Source organism: Rutidosis leptorrhynchoides, chromosome 3, assembly GCF_046630445.1.
Source record: "Rutidosis leptorrhynchoides isolate AG116_Rl617_1_P2 chromosome 3, CSIRO_AGI_Rlap_v1, whole genome shotgun sequence".
Classification (NCBI taxonomy): domain Eukaryota; kingdom Viridiplantae; phylum Streptophyta; class Magnoliopsida; order Asterales; family Asteraceae; genus Rutidosis; species Rutidosis leptorrhynchoides.
In genome coordinates this window covers 461,758,482-461,776,886 of record NC_092335.1, presented here as the reverse complement: position 1 = coordinate 461,776,886, position 18,405 = coordinate 461,758,482, and the positions used below count along the sequence as shown (strand labels likewise).

Here is an 18,405-nt window from a genome sequence, read left to right as displayed (position 1 = left end):
CGGACCGCACACATCAGTGTGTACCAACCCCAACAGATCCTTTGCCCGTTCACAGTTTCCTGTGAAAGGTGCCTTTGTCATTTTTCCTGATAAGCAAGATTCGCATTCATCATACGATATTATATCAAATGATTCTAGAATTCCATCTGACTGGAGTTTGGCTATGCGTTTCTTGTTTATGTGGCCTAAACGATAATGCCATAGATACGTTTTATCCAAAACATCTTTGGATGAATCAACATTGTAGATTGAACTATCATTTAGCTTTGCTGTGGTTTCTAAGATGCCTTTACAAGGACTAGCCTTGAAATAAAACATCTCATTTTTGTGAACAAGTATTGATCCATTATCAAAACTAAAATTAAAACCATCATTAAATAAAGCATCAAAAGATATAATGTTTCTTGCCATTTCGGCACTGTAGCAAACATTAAATAAAACAATACATAAACCAGAATCAAAAGAAAGCTTGTATTCTCCAATCATGTCAACAGAGGCAACATTCTTATTCCCCATGATTAGATTAAGCTCCCCGGTCTTCAGCTTCCTACTTCTTGTGAGTCCCTGCACATTTGTACAAATGTGAGTACCACATCCCGTGTCCAATACCCAGGAATTAGAAATAGTAGTATTGTTTAGTTCAATCATGAACAAACCCGAAGGTATGGCGACTCCCTTAGCCCGTAGTTCATTAAGTTCCTTCAAGTAATTAGTACAATTGTGCCTCCAATGTCCTTTATCCCCACAATGAAAGCATATTGCTTCTTCAGGAGACTTGGTTTGCGGGATCTTTGAAGTAGAAGAGTTAGCAATGCCCTTAGGTTTAGGTTTGAAGTTGGACGTGCCAACCTTACCCTTGCCCTTGTTCTTGCCCTTTGCTTTGTTTTTCTTCTTCTTAATCCCACCTTCACGAATGGCTAGAATGGTAGTTGCGGGTTTAGCTTTGGCCATGTTAGCCTCAGCGGTTTTTAACATGCCATGGAGCTCCATGATTGTTTTCTCCATATTGTTCATATTATAGTTCATAATGAATCCTTCATATGCACTAGTCATCGAGTTCAGGATAAAATCCGTTGCAAGCTCCTGACTTATGGAAAAACCAAGGCTCTCCAACCGGTCTATGTACCCTTTCATTTGTAGTACATGGACACTAACACTACTTCCCGTTGCCATTTTGCAAGATACGAGAGCTTTCACGGTGTCAAACCTTTCTTGCTTTGCTTGTTGTTGAAACATGTCCTTGAGTTGGTTAAGCATGTCATATGACCCTAAGCTCTCCATGCCCTTTTGGAGCTCTTGAGACATTGTAGCGACCCGACCAAATCATGTTTGACGGCGCCGACTACTTCGGTCCCGTTGCGTGGTCATAAGTCTTTATTATGACTTTTGACCAAAATATGTCGCATTTATTTTATAAGAAAAAGGATGTTTCAAGTTAACAAATGTAGTTCGAAAGACTAGTTACATTACAATGTTTAACGTACGAATGAAACCTATGCGACACAATTTAAAGTAGTCAAAAGACGCTCCATCTATGCATGTATACTCGACATCCAAGCAAGTATCAAAAAGAGTGCGGAAGCATGTATCAAGTAGCTTTCAAGGACCTGAGAAAACATATAGAAAACTGTCAACGAAAACGTTGGTGAAATCATAGGTGTTTTAGTAAACGTTGCATTTGAACCACAAGATTTAATATAATATGATTATCTAAATCATTTGCATTCCAAAGTTGTTATTTGTTTCGCGGGCACCCAATTATCAAACTTAACTGTTTTGCACCCTTCGCGTAGTGTTAGAACATACACTAGACCCGAAAATATATTTCATCCGCTAACGGTAGCGAACCGTCCGAATGAGGCTCGTCAAGCCCATGTGATCACATAATATAAGTTCACGTTTACACCCTGCAAGTGTAACTAATGATAATTGAATTGAGGCTTTTTGTTCAAACCCGTACGTGGAATGTTCGTTTTCGTACTTGTGTTCAAAGTGTAAAAGTATGATACGTATATGTTTCTCATCCCATAGTTTAAAGCATAAAAGTTGTTTGAAGGATGGGACTATGATCTCACCTTGAGTGCACGTATGAAAAGTACTTCACAAAGTAACGTGTGCGAAGGATAGTGCTAGTCTTGACCTAAACCAATAGGTCGTATCAATAACGGTAAACACGATAGGTCAAAGATGTTTAATTAGTCCTATGGCTCGTTACGACTCGATTATGTAGCATGTGAATCAAATTGTCAAGTTTCATGCAAGATACAAGTACAGAAACAAGTTAGGAAGGTTGCATAATCATTTGGTTAAGTTTGACAAAAAGTCAAACTTTGGTCGGTCAAAGTCAACGAAAGTAAACACGTTCGGGTCGGGTCCCGAACTATTTTTCTGAGGTTTTTATTCATATATAAGCATGTTAGAACAAGTCTCATGTGAATCGGAGGTCCATAGTGTGCCAAACATTTTTCGTATTTTGACCAAAGAGGTCAGAAACTGGACACGGCTTAGGCCGCGCCGCGGCCCCAAATTGTCGCGCCGCGACAATACACGGGAACTGGTACCTGGTCAGTCTCAAATGTCCAAGTCTCAATTCCAAACACTTTCAAGCATAACTCGCAAACCGCTAATACTTAGAACTCGTATCTTATATCGTTAGAAAGGTAATTTGATAAAGAACACATCTAAATACATTTCACCAACCAAAAATGTTATTTGTAACAATCGGCTTTCCAAAGTAAATGATCAATTAATGTACACATTTAATACACAAATTTGATAAGTGCACATTTATGATTCGGGCATTTAATGCATACATATAACATGCTGTTTTATAGGTAATCGAGCATACAATACAACTAACTACTTACTAACTACAATTCATGTCATTCAATGCATCAAATATTCATTTCAAGCTTATCAAACCCTAACCCGAATTCACCAAAATCACTAATCAAGTTTATGGAGTTTTCTCAAGCAACCTACACATCAATTTGAAGCTAGTGATACTAGGAACACATTTAATACATGCATTTATAACATTTAACAACATTCAAACAACCAAATCACCAAATCAAACACACCAAAGTTCATACTCAAGCTAGTTACTTCAAATAACGAAATCGAGCATATAAATCATATATTCATGTTAGACTTGAGCCATAGACACTAATTAACAACTTTATAAGTTCAAAAATATCAAGAACACAAAATCTAGTGATTTTAGAAAGTTACCCAAACTTGATGAAGTCGGTATGGAATCGAAGAGGAAGTTGCAAGGATTTCAAATATGTAATTTGTTTTGCAAGACACCCGCTAGCTTGGATTTAGATGATGATTCCTTGTTTAAGAAATTGAGAGAAAATATGGAAGTAGAAGAAGAAAAGGGAAAATGAAAAAGAAAAGATGGGGGTGGGGGTTGACTAGTCAAAGGCTAGTCACCTCTTTGGCATTTTGGCGAAACTAGTCCCTCAAGTTCGGTTGCGGGTGCGTGAATTACCTAGACGAGATATTTTTAAAACACGTATTAACGGGAGATGTTATAAACATATAACGGGATTTAAATAGTTAAACGGAAAAGTAAACGGAAAAAGGCGGGATGTTACATTACCTACTCCTTAAAAGAAATTTCGTCCCGAAATTTAAGTAGGCGTAGTAGTCGTTGTTTCTTCCTCGGAATCCTGCGTTTCCGGAATTGGGAATAAATGAGGGTATTTCTTTTACATTTGATCTTGCCTTTCCTAAGTAAACTCGGGTCCTCTTTTGGCGTTCCAATGGACTTTAACAATCGGGATTCGGCTTTGTTTCAATGTCTTGATGGAGGTGTCCACAATTTCAACCGGTTCCTCCACAAAATGAAGCTTGTCATCAATAGTAAGTTCCTCGAGAGGGATGACGATATCGGGTTCGGCAAGACACTTTTTCAAGTTAGATACATGGAAGGTAGGATGAACGGAGTTCAATTGAGGCGGAAGATCTAAACGATAAGCAACGTTTCCAATACGCTCCAAGATTTCGAAAGGACCAATATACCGCGGATTTAGCTTCCCGCGTTTCCCAAAATGGATTACACCTTTCCAAGGTGCAACCTTTAACATTACTCGGTCACCGACTTGAAATTCGAGGTCGTTGCGTCTTTTGTCGGTGTAGCACTTTTGACGACTCCGGGCCGTCCGGAGCCTATCTCGGATTTGTACGATCTTCTCGGTGGTTTCGTGAATGAGTTCGGGTCCGGTGATTTGCACGTCGCCTACCTCGGCCCAACAAAGAGGTGAACGACATTTTCGGCCGTATAGCGCTTCAAAAGGTGCGGCTTTAATACTCGCGTGATAACTATTGTTGTAAGAGAACTCGGCGAGAGGTAAGTGCTTGTCCCAAGCTTTTCCAAAATCAACCATGCAAGCTCGTAACATGTCCTCCAAGGTTTGAATTGTACGTTCGCTTTGTCCATCGGTTTGAGGATGATATGCGGTGCTCATGTCTAAACGCGTTCCTAACGCTTCTTGCAAGGTACGCCAAAATCTAGAAACAAAACGGCCATCTCGGTCGGAGATAATCGATAAAGGTACACCGTGTCGGGCTACGATTTCTTTAATGTAAAGTTGCGCAAGTTTCTCCATTTTGTCGGTCTCCTTCATGGCAAGAAAGTGTGCGGATTTGGTGAGACGGTCAACAATAACCCAAATGGTATCATAACCGCCCGTCGTTTTTGGTAGTTTGGTGATAAAATCCATCGTTATCCTTTCCCACTTCCATTGCGGGATCTCGGGTTGTTGAAGTAGTCCGGACGGTCTTTGGTGTTCGGCTTTGACTTTGGAACATGTCAAACACTTGAAAACATAAGTAGCTACGTCCCTTTTGATGTTCGGCCACCAATATTGTTGTTTAAGGTCGTGGTACATCTTATTGGCACCGGGGTGGATCGAGTATCGTGACTTATGGGCTTCATCTAAAATGAGACTTCGTAGGTTCCCATAACTAGGCACCCAAATCCTTCCGGCGAAATATCGGAGTCCGGTTTCCTTAGTTTTGAATCGAGAGACGAGAATGTTCAAGAGCTCGTGTGAAACGTTTTCATCCTTGAGAGCCTCATCTTGGGCTACCCGAATTTGGCTATTAAGGTTGGTGTGGATGGTGATGTTTAAGGCTCGGACACGAAGAGGCACCGCTCTTTCTTTTCGACTTAAGGCATCGGCTACTACGTTTGCCTTCCCGGGATGGTAACGAAGTTCGCAATCGTAATCGTTTAAGGTTTCAATCCACCTTCGTTGTCTCATGTTTAGTTGCTTTTGATCGAAGATGTGTTGGAGACTTTTGTGATCGGTAAAGATAGTACTCTTGGTTCCATAAAGATAGTGTCTCCACATTTTAAGTGCAAAGACAACGGCTCCGAGTTCGAGATCATGTGTCGTGTAGTTTCGTTCATGAATTTTGAGTTGTCGAGAAGCATAAGAAATGACTTTCGTTCGTTGCATCAACACACACCCAAAACCATGTTTCGAGGCGTAGCAATACACAACAAAATCATCGTTACCTTCGGGAAGTGACAAGATAGGAGCGGTGGTAAGCTTTGTCTTCAAGATTTGGAACGCGGATTCTTGCTCGGTCGCCCAAATGAATTTCTTTCCCTTGTGAGTTAATGCGGTTAGAGGACGTGCAACCAAAGAGAAGTTTTCGATGAATCTACGATAGTACCCGGCGAGACCCAAGAATTGACGAATGTGAGTCGGAGTAGTAGGAGTTTCCCATTTACTAATGGCTTCGATTTTTGATGGATCGACTTTAATACCTTGGTCACTTACAACATGACCAAGAAATTGAACTTCCTTCAACCAAAATTCACACTTGGAGAATTTGGCATAGAGTCTTTCTTGTCTTAAAAGTTCAAGCACAAGTCGGAGGTGTTCCTCATTTTCTTCTTCGCTTTTTGAATAGACCAAAATATCATCGATGAACACGATAACGAATTTGTCAAGATACGGTTTGCACACGCGGTTCATAAGATCCATGAACACCGCCGGTGCGTTAGTGAGACCAAATGGCATTACAAGAAATTCATAACTACCATAACGAGTTCGGAAAGCGGTTTTGGAGACATCTTCCCCCTTAACCCTTAATTGATGATAACCCGAGCGGAGATCGATTTTTGAATATACGCAAGACCCTTGTAATTGGTCAAAGAGGTCATCGATGCGAGGAAGAGGATATCGGTTCTTAACCGTCAATTTGTTTAGTTCACGATAATCAATGCACATTCGTAGGGATCCGTCTTTCTTTTTAACAAACAAAATCGGAGTGCCCCAAGGTGAATGGATAGGTTGGATAAAACCACGATCAAGTAGTTCTTAGATTTGACTTTGCAATTCTTGCATTTCGGATGGAGCGAGTCTATATGGTGCACGTGCTATGGGTGCGGCTCCCGGAATAAGATCGATTTGGAATTCAACCGGTCGATGGGGTGGAAGACCCGGCAATTCGTCGGGAAATACATCAAAAAAGTCACTAACAATAGGCACATCATCGATATGCTTCTCATCGGACTCGACTTTCTTAACGTGGGCAAGGATCACAAAACAACCCTTACGGAGTAGTTTTCTAACTTTAAGGCACGAAACGAGGTTGAGTCTGGTGCAACTCTTATCGCCATAAACAATCAAAGGTTCACCATTCTCGATAGGAATTCGGATTGCGTTAAGATCACAAAGGATGTGAGATTTCGTTTTGACTAACCAATTCATACCGATTATTACATCAAAGCTTCCTAGTTCCATGGGTATCAAGTCAATTTCAAATTCCTTACCCAAAATGTTTAACGTACACCCCCGGTAATATGTGTCGGCACTTAATAGTTTCCCGTTAGCCACTTCAATGGTATAAGTGGTATCTAGTGGAAGTGGTGGAGTGCTAAAAGAATGAGTCAAAGTCTTGGATACAAAACTCTTATCGGCACCCGAATCGAATAAACAAGTAACATAAGTGTTGTTGAGGAGAAACGTACCCGTGACTAATTCATTGTCATCTCGGGCTTCCTCGGTGTTGATGTTGAAAGCTCGGCCGCGTGTGTTGGGGTTGGCTTTCTTCTTCGGACAGGCATTTCTAAAATGACCCGTTTGGCCACATTCATAACAAGTACCCGATTTTGGTGCATTGGGCACCTTTTGAGCGACGGGGGCGGCACTTCTACAATCGTTGGCCATATGACCACCCCTTTGGCACCGGTGGCAAAATAGATTGCTACATTCACCATAGTGGTGTTTGTGGCATTTGTTGCAAAAGGGTTTATTTCCACCATAACTTTTCTTGGCGTCGGAGGTGAAAGGCTTTTTGGTGAAGTTGTTGTTGTAGTTGTTGCTTGATTGAGGGGCTTCCCATTTTCTTTTGTTGTTACCCGACTTGTCCTCGGCTTTAGGCGCCGGTACTACGATTTCGTCAACCGTTTCGATCAATTGGCGGGCCATGTTCAAAGCTTGTTGTAGGTTAGCGGGTTTGGATGACATCACCCCTTGTTTGATGCTCTTTGGAAGACCATACATATAAAGTTCGACCCTTTGAGATTCGGGGTTCACGAGGTTTGGGCACATCAAGGATAGTTAGGCGAATCGTTGATTATAGGCATTGAGATCGTTTCCGACCGCCTCCAAGGTTCTTAGCTCTTGTTCGAGCTTTCGGGTTTCTTCGCGAGGGAAATATTCGATGACCATCTTTTCCCTTAAATCGGCCCAAGAGAGGGCGTGAGCTTCATCGGTACCCACTGATTGTACATAAGTATTCCACCATGTAAGAGCGACACCGGCGAAAGTGTGAGTGGAGTATTTGACCTTGTCTTGGTCCCGACAACCACTTATGCTAAAGACGGCTTCCGTTTGCTCAAACCATCGGGTGAGCACAACCGGTCCCCCGGTTCCATCAAAAGTGTGAGGTTTGCACCCCATGAAGGCTTTATAGGAGCATCCCTCGTTTGAGTTACCGGCTCCATTGTTGTTGTTGTTGTTGTTGTTTTGGTTGTTGTTATTATTATTGTTATTGTTGTTGGATGAGTGACCGGCCATGGCCGCATCTACGGCGGTGGCTATCATGCGTTGTAGAGCTTGTTCGGGTGTTTCACGGCGTGGTGCACGACGAGGAGGCATTGTTCCTTCAAAACAAAAGAATACCGTTGGTTAGTATTCTAAGTAATACTAACCGTGATATGGAATAAAGATAGAGAGAAAATTTTCCTTGACTCGCCTTAAATTCTTTATGTCATAATGTCGGAACGTTCATATGAGTCACCGTTATATAATCCCGGAAATTATATTACCCTGATTCATATGTGCATTCGACATTATTTCATATAGTCAAGGTGGCGTGTCAATCGAATTAAACAACGTGAGATTTAGATGAAATAAGAGTAGATATGAGTAGAAGCGTTCGAGTATAAATGCACAAATAGTCAAGTAATTCCACTTCAATTCTATATGCCGGTTGTAGTCTAGACTCACCAATGTACCATATGACTCGGGGTTGACACCAATGAACTCTAAATCCCTACAACCAACGCTCTGATACCATCTGTAGCGACCCGACCAAATCATGTTTGACGGCGCCGACTACTTCGGTCCCGTTGCGTGGTCATAAGTCTTTATTATGACTTTTGACCAAAATATGTCGCATTTATTTTATAAGAAAAAGGATGTTTCAAGTTAACAAATGTAGTTCGAAAGACTAGTTACATTACAATGTTTAACGTACGAATGAAACCTATGCGACACAATTTAAAGTAGTCAAAAGACGCTCCATCTATGCATGTATACTCGACATCCAAGCAAGTATCAAAAAGAGTGCGGAAGCATGTATCAAGTAGCTTTCAAGGACCTGAGAAAACATATAGAAAACTGTCAACGAAAACGTTGGTGAAATCATAGGTGTTTTAGTAAACGTTGCATTTGAACCACAAGATTTAATATAATATGATTATCTAAATCATTTGCATTCCAAAGTTGTTATTTGTTTCGAGGGCACCCAATTATCAAACTTAACTGTTTTGCACCCTTCGCGTAGTGTTAGAACATACACTAGACCCGAAAATATATTTCATCCGCTAACGATAGCGAACCGTCCGAACGAGGCTCGTCAAGCCCATGTGATCACATAATATAAGTTCACGTTTACACCCTGCAAGTGTAACTAATGATAATTGAATTGAGGCTTTTTGTTCAAACCCGTACGTGGAATGTTGGTTTTCGTACTTGTGTTCAAAGTGTAAAAGTATGATACGTATATGTTTCTTATCCCATAGTTTAAAGCATAAAAGTTGTTTGAAGGATGGGACTATGATCTCACCTTGAGTGCACGTATGAAAAGTACTTCACAAAGTAACGTGTGCGAAGGATAGTGCTAGTCTTGACCTAAACCAATAGGTCGTATCAATAACGGTAAACACGATAGGTCAAAGATGTTTAATTAGTCATATGGCTCGTTACGACTCGATTATGTAGCATGTGAATCAAATTGTCAAGTTTCATGCAAGATACAAGTACAGAAACAAGTTAGGAAGGTTGCATAATCATTTGGTTAAGTTTGACAAAAAGTCAAACTTTGGTCGGTCAAAGTCAACGAAAGTCAACACGTTCGGGTCGGGTCCCGAACTATTTTCTAAGGTTTTTATTCATATATAAGCATGTTAGAACAAGTCTCATGTGAATCGGAGGTCCATAGTGTGCCAAACATTTTTCGTATTTTGACCAAAGAGGTCAGAAACTGGACACGGCTTAGGCCGCGCCGCGGCCCCAAATTGTCGCGCCGCGACAATACACGGGAACTGGTACCTGGTCAGTCTCAAATGTCCAAGTCTCAATTCCAAACACTTTCAAGCATAACTCGCAAACCGCTAATACTTAGAACTCGTATCTTATATCGTTAGAAAGGTAATTTGACAAAGAACACATCTAAATACATTTCACCAACCAAAAATGTTATTTGTAACAATCGGCTTTCCAAAGTAAATGATCAATTAATGCACACATTTAATACACAAATTTGATAAGTGCACATTTATGATTCGGGCATTTAATGCATACATATACATATAACATGCCGTTTTGTAGGTAATCGAGCATACAATACAACTAACTACTTACTAACTACAATTCATGTCATTCAATGCATCAAATATTCATTTCAAGCTTATCAAACCCTAACCCGAATTCACCAAAATCACTAATCAAGTTTATGGAGTTTTCTCAAGCAACCTACACATCAATTTGAAGCTAGTGATACTAGGAACACATTTAATACATGCATTTATAACATTTAACAACATTCAAACAACCAAATCACCAAATCAAACACACCAAATTTCATACTCAAGCTAGTTACTTCAAATAACGAAATCGAGCATATAAATCATATATTCATGTTAGACTTGAGCCATAGACACTAATTAACAACTTTATAAGTTCAAAAATATCAAGAACACAAAATCTAGTGATTTTAGAAAGTTACCCAAACTTGATGAAGTCGGTATGGAATCGAAGAGGAAGTTGTAAGGATTTCAAATATGTAATTTGTTTTGCAAGACACCCGCTAGCTTGGATTTAGATGATGATTCCTTGTTTGAGAAATTGAGAGAAAATATGGAAGTAGAAGAAGAAAAGGGAAAATGAAAAAGAAAAGATGGGGGTGGGGGTTGACTAGTCAAAGGCTAGTCACCTCTTCGGCATTTTGGCGAAACTAGTCCCTCAAGTTCGGTTGCGGGTGCGTGAATTACCTAGACGAGATATTTTTAAAACACGTATTAACGGGAGATGTTATAAACATATAACGGGATTTAAATAGTTAAACGGAAAAGTAAACGGAAAAAGGCGGGATGTTACAGATATGGTCACCAACATCAAGCATGCTACCTCATTAGACTCGGAACGCCGTTTTTCAAACTCGTCCCTAGCCGCTTGAGTAGCTCTCGATCCGGGTTCTGCCGGTAAGGGTTCCTCAATTGCCCTGATATTTCCTTCCATCCTAAGAGCAATTCTTAGGTTGCGAAGCCAGTCCATGTAGTTCAAGCCCGTAAGCTTGTCCTTTTCGAGGAGCCCTTTAAGGCAGAAATTAGTGATTGATGACGGAGTAGGATTTGTGTTTGTTGCAGACATCTGTCATATTTTATTTTTAAAGTAAGTTGTATTAGTTAGTTTGATATGTTTAAACCTTGCTAAGATAATTACCCAAGTGTGTTTAATATTCAAACAATTATAATTAACAAGGCTAAGATCCATATTTTACTTATGTTAACGACGGGTTCGCCGCGGATCGCCAACCATAAGCTATTTAGGTAGGTAACTATATTACCAATTTCATCCATTATGAAATTCTTAGGTTCTGCGGGATTTAGTGATAATCAATTATTTCACTTGGCATGTTTAATCCCTTCTACGCTAATCCTTCCTCGTGGCGGGTTTGCCGCAAACCACGATTTCAGATTGTAAACCGTCCGTGATAGATACACGTGAAATCCGGCCCAAGACTCTCGGGTATCGCGAAATTCACCTCACCCTTCCCAACACCCAATTAAAGTCCGGCCCAAGACTCTCGGGTATCGCGAACTCTAACAGGTAGAAGGTTCGGATGTGTGTACTACTCATAGATAGCGTAAAGTTTACATTTAAAACGGGTTTTTGTTTTCTTTTAGCAAAAGTAGTTTACACCATTTTAAAACATTTGCTAATTATGTATTGCGTGTTGCGTTTGTTAAACTAATTTTAACCAAACCGTTTTATATGATTATTGTCCCTTTTGTTTTTTTTAAAACATTTTCTAGCTAGCATGGCATAGACAAATAATAAAATAATAATAATCATGACACGCAATTATCGGTAGTATGCCTCGAGTCCTATGCGTTTTTCCGGTGAGCCAACACACGGAAAAACATGGTCAACTAGGGACATAACCTTGTGTGAGAATTGGCTCCCACTAAAACCGCCATCTCCATTATATGCTCGGATGGGCCGCCTTGTGAACATCGTCTTCTTGATTTCAATCTTGGTTGCATTATCTTACAAAATAACTATTCTATTTTCTATACTATTACAAATACAATATAAATAGAAAGACGACATGCAAGTCGTTTAATAAATTATTACATTCATCCCGAATAAATAATAAATTAAATCATACAACCAAACATCCACACAAGGGTCTTATTGAGGCAAATACTAACGATTTCATACAACAATCACATACATAACAAATGGAGTGCCAACTGTCCATTTTCATATAACATGTTTCGATAAGGATTGATTTAAACAACACTTAATGGCACTTATAATATTCAATCCTTGTTTACATAACATATGTATGTAAACCCACTTCATATTTTGTAAGTATGGTTTTCATGCCAAAACCATCAAAATAAACATATTAAGTGAATCAAAACATGTTGGAGACTTATTCACTTTACCAAAGCATAAAGTCTAAAATTAATAATTTTAATTTTCTCATTTCATGTAAAACATGAAAAGAATTCATGTACTTTATTTTCCTAAACATTGAATCTTTAATAGTCAACATGCAAGTTACCATTAAAATTTTCGGATTTTGGCAGATTCATACATGTAACTTTAAATGGTCATATCTTACTCATTTCTAATCCGTTTTCGATGATTTTTTTTTTCAAATTTAAGTTCTTTCAGTTAGCTTTCAAATGCAATTGGTCTCATACAATAATATTGAGTTTAAAGCCCCGAAAAAGTCCATCAAATACGGGCTGTCCAGGCTGAAAAAAAATTTCTTAAATGAAAAAAAATGAATTTAACCCATTTTACATTTTGCCAAAATCCAAGATTCAAATTAGTATTTAGGAAACATAAAACATAAATCATGATACTTGTTTTGCATGTTTGTTATGCATGATCATCTCCAAGAATCATGCACAACGCATCCATCAAAACTAAATATCATAAGAAAAGTTTGCTAAAACTTGTACAAGATGGCTCGGATACCACTGTTGTAGTATGATACAAATTCAAAGCGAGCGGAAGCATTTTTAAAACTTTACAAAATCATACTCTTCCACGGATCATTGTACAAAACTTTAGTAAACAAAACAAATTAACGAAACTGAACAAGAGAAGATTAGAATACAACCTTTGTAGCCTTTTTGAAGATCGAATCTGAAAAACCCAAAGAAGATTCCTCTAAACGGTAGACACCCAAAGTTCCAACCTTGTTTCAATCTATACCTTCTACTTAACGGATCTTTTCTTTATCCTTATTTCCACCAAAACCGAACCCAATTATAGATCTCAAGTATTTTGGTTACTTGAAAAAGAGAAAGAGAAATATCATTTTGTATGTGTGTTTTGTATCTCAAGTTTCTATATCTTTTCAATACCAAGATTTGGTATTATATAGAATTAAAATTGATACAATAATACATATAATAAAAATATAAAGATTTTGAAAGATTTGCAAAATCAAATCTTTATATAAAATAAGATTTACAACTCAAATCAAATCTTATTTATATCAAATCAAATCTTATATATTATATAAAATATGATTATAGTACAAATCTTTATATAAAATAAGATTTATAAATCAAATCAAATCTTATTTATATCAAATCAAATCTTATATATTATATAAAATATGATTTGAAAAATCTAATCAAATCTCTACATATTTAGATTTGTAAGTATATGTACACACATAAAAAAAACTTACTTAATTTATTAAACCATTAACTAATGATTAATAAATTAATTTCCGATTAGAAGGTATATCAAACAATTTACGATTGGCCTTTGTGTGTGACCGAATAGGATAAATGGACTTTTATTATTTAATGTCATGGGCATATCTTCGGAATATATGTACCACGGTCAAACCACGATCGAACCGTAGCCAATCCGAGAACATATTTCTAACAATAATTGCTTTGCTTCGACTGTTTTTATGCTATCAGGTATATCAGTGAAAGCATCATCGATAGAATATATACTAACTTTTACAAACATTTGATAAAATGATTCAGAAAGTTTCGAGCTGTTGCAGTCCATTTCGATAGTGTTGATATCAACAAGTAAGTTATTGATTATTGAACGAATGGGTATATATGATGGATACAAGTGTTTAAGATATATAAATATGATATTATCCTTTTTAGTTGGGTAAATATGTTATATTTAAAGGTTAACAATGGATATATGTGATATAATCATGTTTATGTGGGTAAATATGTGATTATTAAGGTAAAGAAGGATATATATGATAAAAACTCTAAATTATTTGCTTGATCACCCCTCCATTCATTATCTTCTTATCATGGTATATCTTTTGTGACACTCCGTTATTTTAACTATCCTCATTTTAAGTAATAACCATTTGATATCAAAGTTACTAAAATTACAAGTTTTTGCCGCTTCGTAAATAAGTAACTTAAGAGAGCTAGGATCTAAAATTTTTAGACTCCATCTCTCTTATTATTATTATTATTATTATTATTATTATTATTATTATTATTATTATTATTATTATTATTATTATTATTATTATTATTATTATCATGCATTATACTCCGTATTATATTATTATTATATTAATTTTTTATTTTTTATTTTTTATATACATTAAAATAATGTGTTAATAGAGCAATGATTAAAATATTAAATCATTTTCAGCCTTTAGATTTTAGTAGTTACCCCATAATCTCATCTCATCATCCAAATTAAATTTAAAAACTAGAGTTGTAATTTCTTGAATTCAATAATTTGCTTGAAATCCAACGGAGCTATCAGAGCGTGACATGTGGTGCGACAATCACATGTGATTGAAAAAAAAAAATTCAAAAAATATAATTTTATTTCTGAAAAAAAAAAAAAAAAATTTTAAAAAGTTTTTTAATTTTTTTTTAAATTTAGCATTTCAAATCAAATCACATGTGATTGTAAAACTCAATCACATGTGATTGTAAACACAATCACATGTGATTCTGCATGTCAAATCCAATCTCATGTGATTGAAAAAAAATTCAATTTTTTTTTTCAAAAAAAATTCATCCGAAAACAGACTTTAATTCGGTGATTTGATAAAGTTTGTTAGCGTTTAGTGATCATATCTTTAAAATTTCAGACTTTAGTTCGGTGATTTGATCAAAACTTGGTGTTTAAAAGTTTTAGCACAAACTTACTGAAATTCGTTATTTTACTAAAAAAACAAATTTCAATCACATGTGATTGAATTTAACATGTAGAATCACATGTGATTGGATTTTACAATCACATGTGATTGGCATGCAGAATCACATGTGATTTACTGCATGTCAAATCCAAGCACATGTGATTGAAAAAAAAGAATTTCGAAAAAATAAAATTTCAGAAAAAATTTATTTTTCGAAAAAAAATTTAAAAAGAAATTTTTTTTGAAACAAAAAATTTTTTAATATTTTTTTTAATCGCATGTGATTATCGCATCACGTGTCGCACTCTGATTGATCCCTTAAATCTCAACTTAAAAGTTGATTTAATTTGAATATTTCTCTTAAAAATTAATATACCAATAATTAATCCTTAATATTTTTATTCCATTCATGCCCTTACAGGGGAAATCACGGTTGTGCTACTCTATCACTAATTTCGTAAATCAATAACAAACAGAGCAAGACCATTAGGTTTCGTAAATCACGGTTGTGCGAGTTCCTGTTTTTTATTTCTGAATTATACGGAATAATTGTTTGCAGGTATGTACAAACATTGCATAGTTGTTTTTTTAATTTGGGATTTTATGTTAATTAATTAGGGGTTTATTGATTGACATGTTAGTGAACTTCCAATATATATTTGTGTATATTCTCATCCTTCAGCTCTGTATCAATTTCTACATTACTCACTAGAGCTTTGCTGCTGCTGCTGCTGTTGTTGAGGTAATTCGATTTCTTTATTTTCACCATGTTTCATGGTTAATGATTACTGATTACTGATTGAATGATTGAATTAGTTTATGAATTTATGAATCTTTTGTCACTTCCATTCATACGTATGCATTTACGTATTTCTGTTTGGATTCAGTTGGGTTAAGTTCTTTGTTGTTCATCTACAAGCTCATAAATAGTACACGGCTACACGCTTTGCTTACTACATTATGAAGAAATAGAAACAAATAAAGTTGATTATCATGATTCAGAGTGGAGATCAAGTGAGAATAATCCGAGGTCAGTTGTAAGATCGATTCGTGTTAAGACATATGGGAACAATGACTTCTATGGCTAGCCAGGACCCTTCAAGAACAGCTACACTGATTCGAGCCACAACTTGGTTGTACGGAACGTCATAAGGTCTGCTTCCTCAACTCCTGCTAGATTATTTCCTAATGAAGGATGTGGGTGGACCCACCAGATTTAATCGGGAAAGGGTAGACAGTAATAGCGAAAATGTGCACGAAAGTAAGGGTTTGTTCTAAACAATAACGAAGGTATTTTATTTATTCTCAAGTCTTCAGTCTGAGATGTAGTTATTATGATTCTGAATTTCATGGATGTGATATTGATAGCGATGACTCAAAACACATTCCGGGTTACGTAAATATTAAAACTAAAAAATTTTCGGGGTTACAAGTCGAAACACATTCCGGGTTACCTAAATGTTTTTTTTTTATTTTATAACCAAGACATTTAGGAAATGTTGGAAGCTTTCGATTATTGAATTTATGACTATGGGTCAAAATAAACCCTTATGACCCGAATGGGTCATATGAGTTTATTTAACTAGAACTTACCACAAAAATCATTTTTATAACATAAATACGTGCTAATACACTTACCTTCGCGTAGGTTACCTGTCTTAAAAAGGTGTAGGATAGTAACGTTACGAAAAATCCGCAAAACAACCACGAAATCCAACAAATAGGTTATGTGATTTTTGTATGTCTAACTGTAAGCTTGAGAGATGTTCTTAGCCTTTATTGATCACATCCCAAACTAATATATCATTCCACTTATGTTCGCAATATCGAATTGGATAGCAACATGTTATTATATATCCACATCTAATTTTGTAGCATATCTTAACTCGAAAGACGGTATATGATAATCATTGGTCTAAGAATGGACGATGAGGGTGGTAGTACGCTTTGTATGATTAATGATGGGTTGACCCAAACTTATTAGTTGAAACTAAACTTTTAAGTAAGTTTAATGTAGTTGACTTGGTATACTTGCAACCCCACAAAATTAGTTAGAGTTTGAGCAATAGAATAGTTTGTTTTGAAGTCTTTTTATATTTTCTTCAACATGTCCCTTCACTTTACATTGTTGCTCCATATTAATTTTTATTTCAAGGAGATCGGATTCGAAAGTAATTTTCCGACTACAGGTCTACGTATCGTACCGAGTTGGTGTTTTTGAATTTTTCTTTTTTCTTTCTAATTCTTCCAACTGTTTAACGTTATAATATTATCCAGATATCATGGCATTATAGTAGCGCAAACCATCGCTCCATCCTTATCGTTGGAAATATGTACTGTGAGAATACAATAATTAAGAATTGAGCTGTTTTCCTTTTTTTCAATCTATGAACTATGGCAATGGTGGTTAACTTTTGATTCTAAGAATTGATTTTGATTTTGGTGGTTGGTTTGTATGTGTCACAAATTGATTTGGTTGGTCTCTGTTGGTGGTTATTTGGTTTGGGGATTTGATGGGATATAAGTTCATGAGACTGATTATTAATGATTATATACATGAATAATCATTCTTCAGTTATAGCCGATAATGCAAAAATCACTGAGCAAGGATATTGAAAACGGTTATTTACTTATTTATTTTGATTTTGGAATAAGTTTTAAATGTTTCGATTATAACAATGAGATTGTATGTTAGGTACATTTTGGTTTATGCTCGTGTTCATGGTATATACTAAGAAGTGACAATAACGTAGATTACTAACACTTTTCAAAAATAGTTGAAGGGGCACACCATTTGGACCATAACTTTGTTAACTCGATTCAAACGGGAAATGCTTAAAGGATCATCACTTCGGGTTTGTCTTTCATCATGATCTACTCATCCTTGAAATTAAAATGATTGAATATGTTAACATATTAAGTAAATTAAATTTTTTTGACTTTTTTTCTTCATTTCTATGGTGCATGGTGCCTTTGACAATGCATCAAGTAAGGAAGAAAGTAAAAGTTTAATTTCTCAGGAACCTCATATTCAAGTGGGGTGTTCACACAAATATTTCAATATCAAACATTCATATTCATCTCTTATTTGCAATTTTATTATGTCGTAGGTGTTTTAGATATTATAGAATTTGGTTCAACACACTTTCTCATATTTGTTTGAGATTGATGTTTGGTGTTTTTATGATGTCAAATTATGTTATTTGTTGGTGGAGTAAATTAATGATGTCCTACAGTATTTGTATAAGAAATCTTTGA

At 36.4% G+C, this 18,405-nt stretch overlaps 1 long non-coding RNA gene across 1 annotated transcript; it reads left to right on the top strand.

The window, feature by feature from the left end:
• The first annotated feature begins 15,587 nt into the window (after nucleotides 1-15,587).
• Nucleotides 15,588-16,656, top strand: LOC139898041 (uncharacterized). The gene is made up of 3 exons (XR_011776864.1): nucleotides 15,588-15,706; nucleotides 15,830-15,889; nucleotides 16,035-16,656. It is a non-coding gene; the product is annotated as an uncharacterized lncRNA (long non-coding RNA).
• The last annotated feature ends 1,749 nt before the right edge of the window (nucleotides 16,657-18,405 follow it).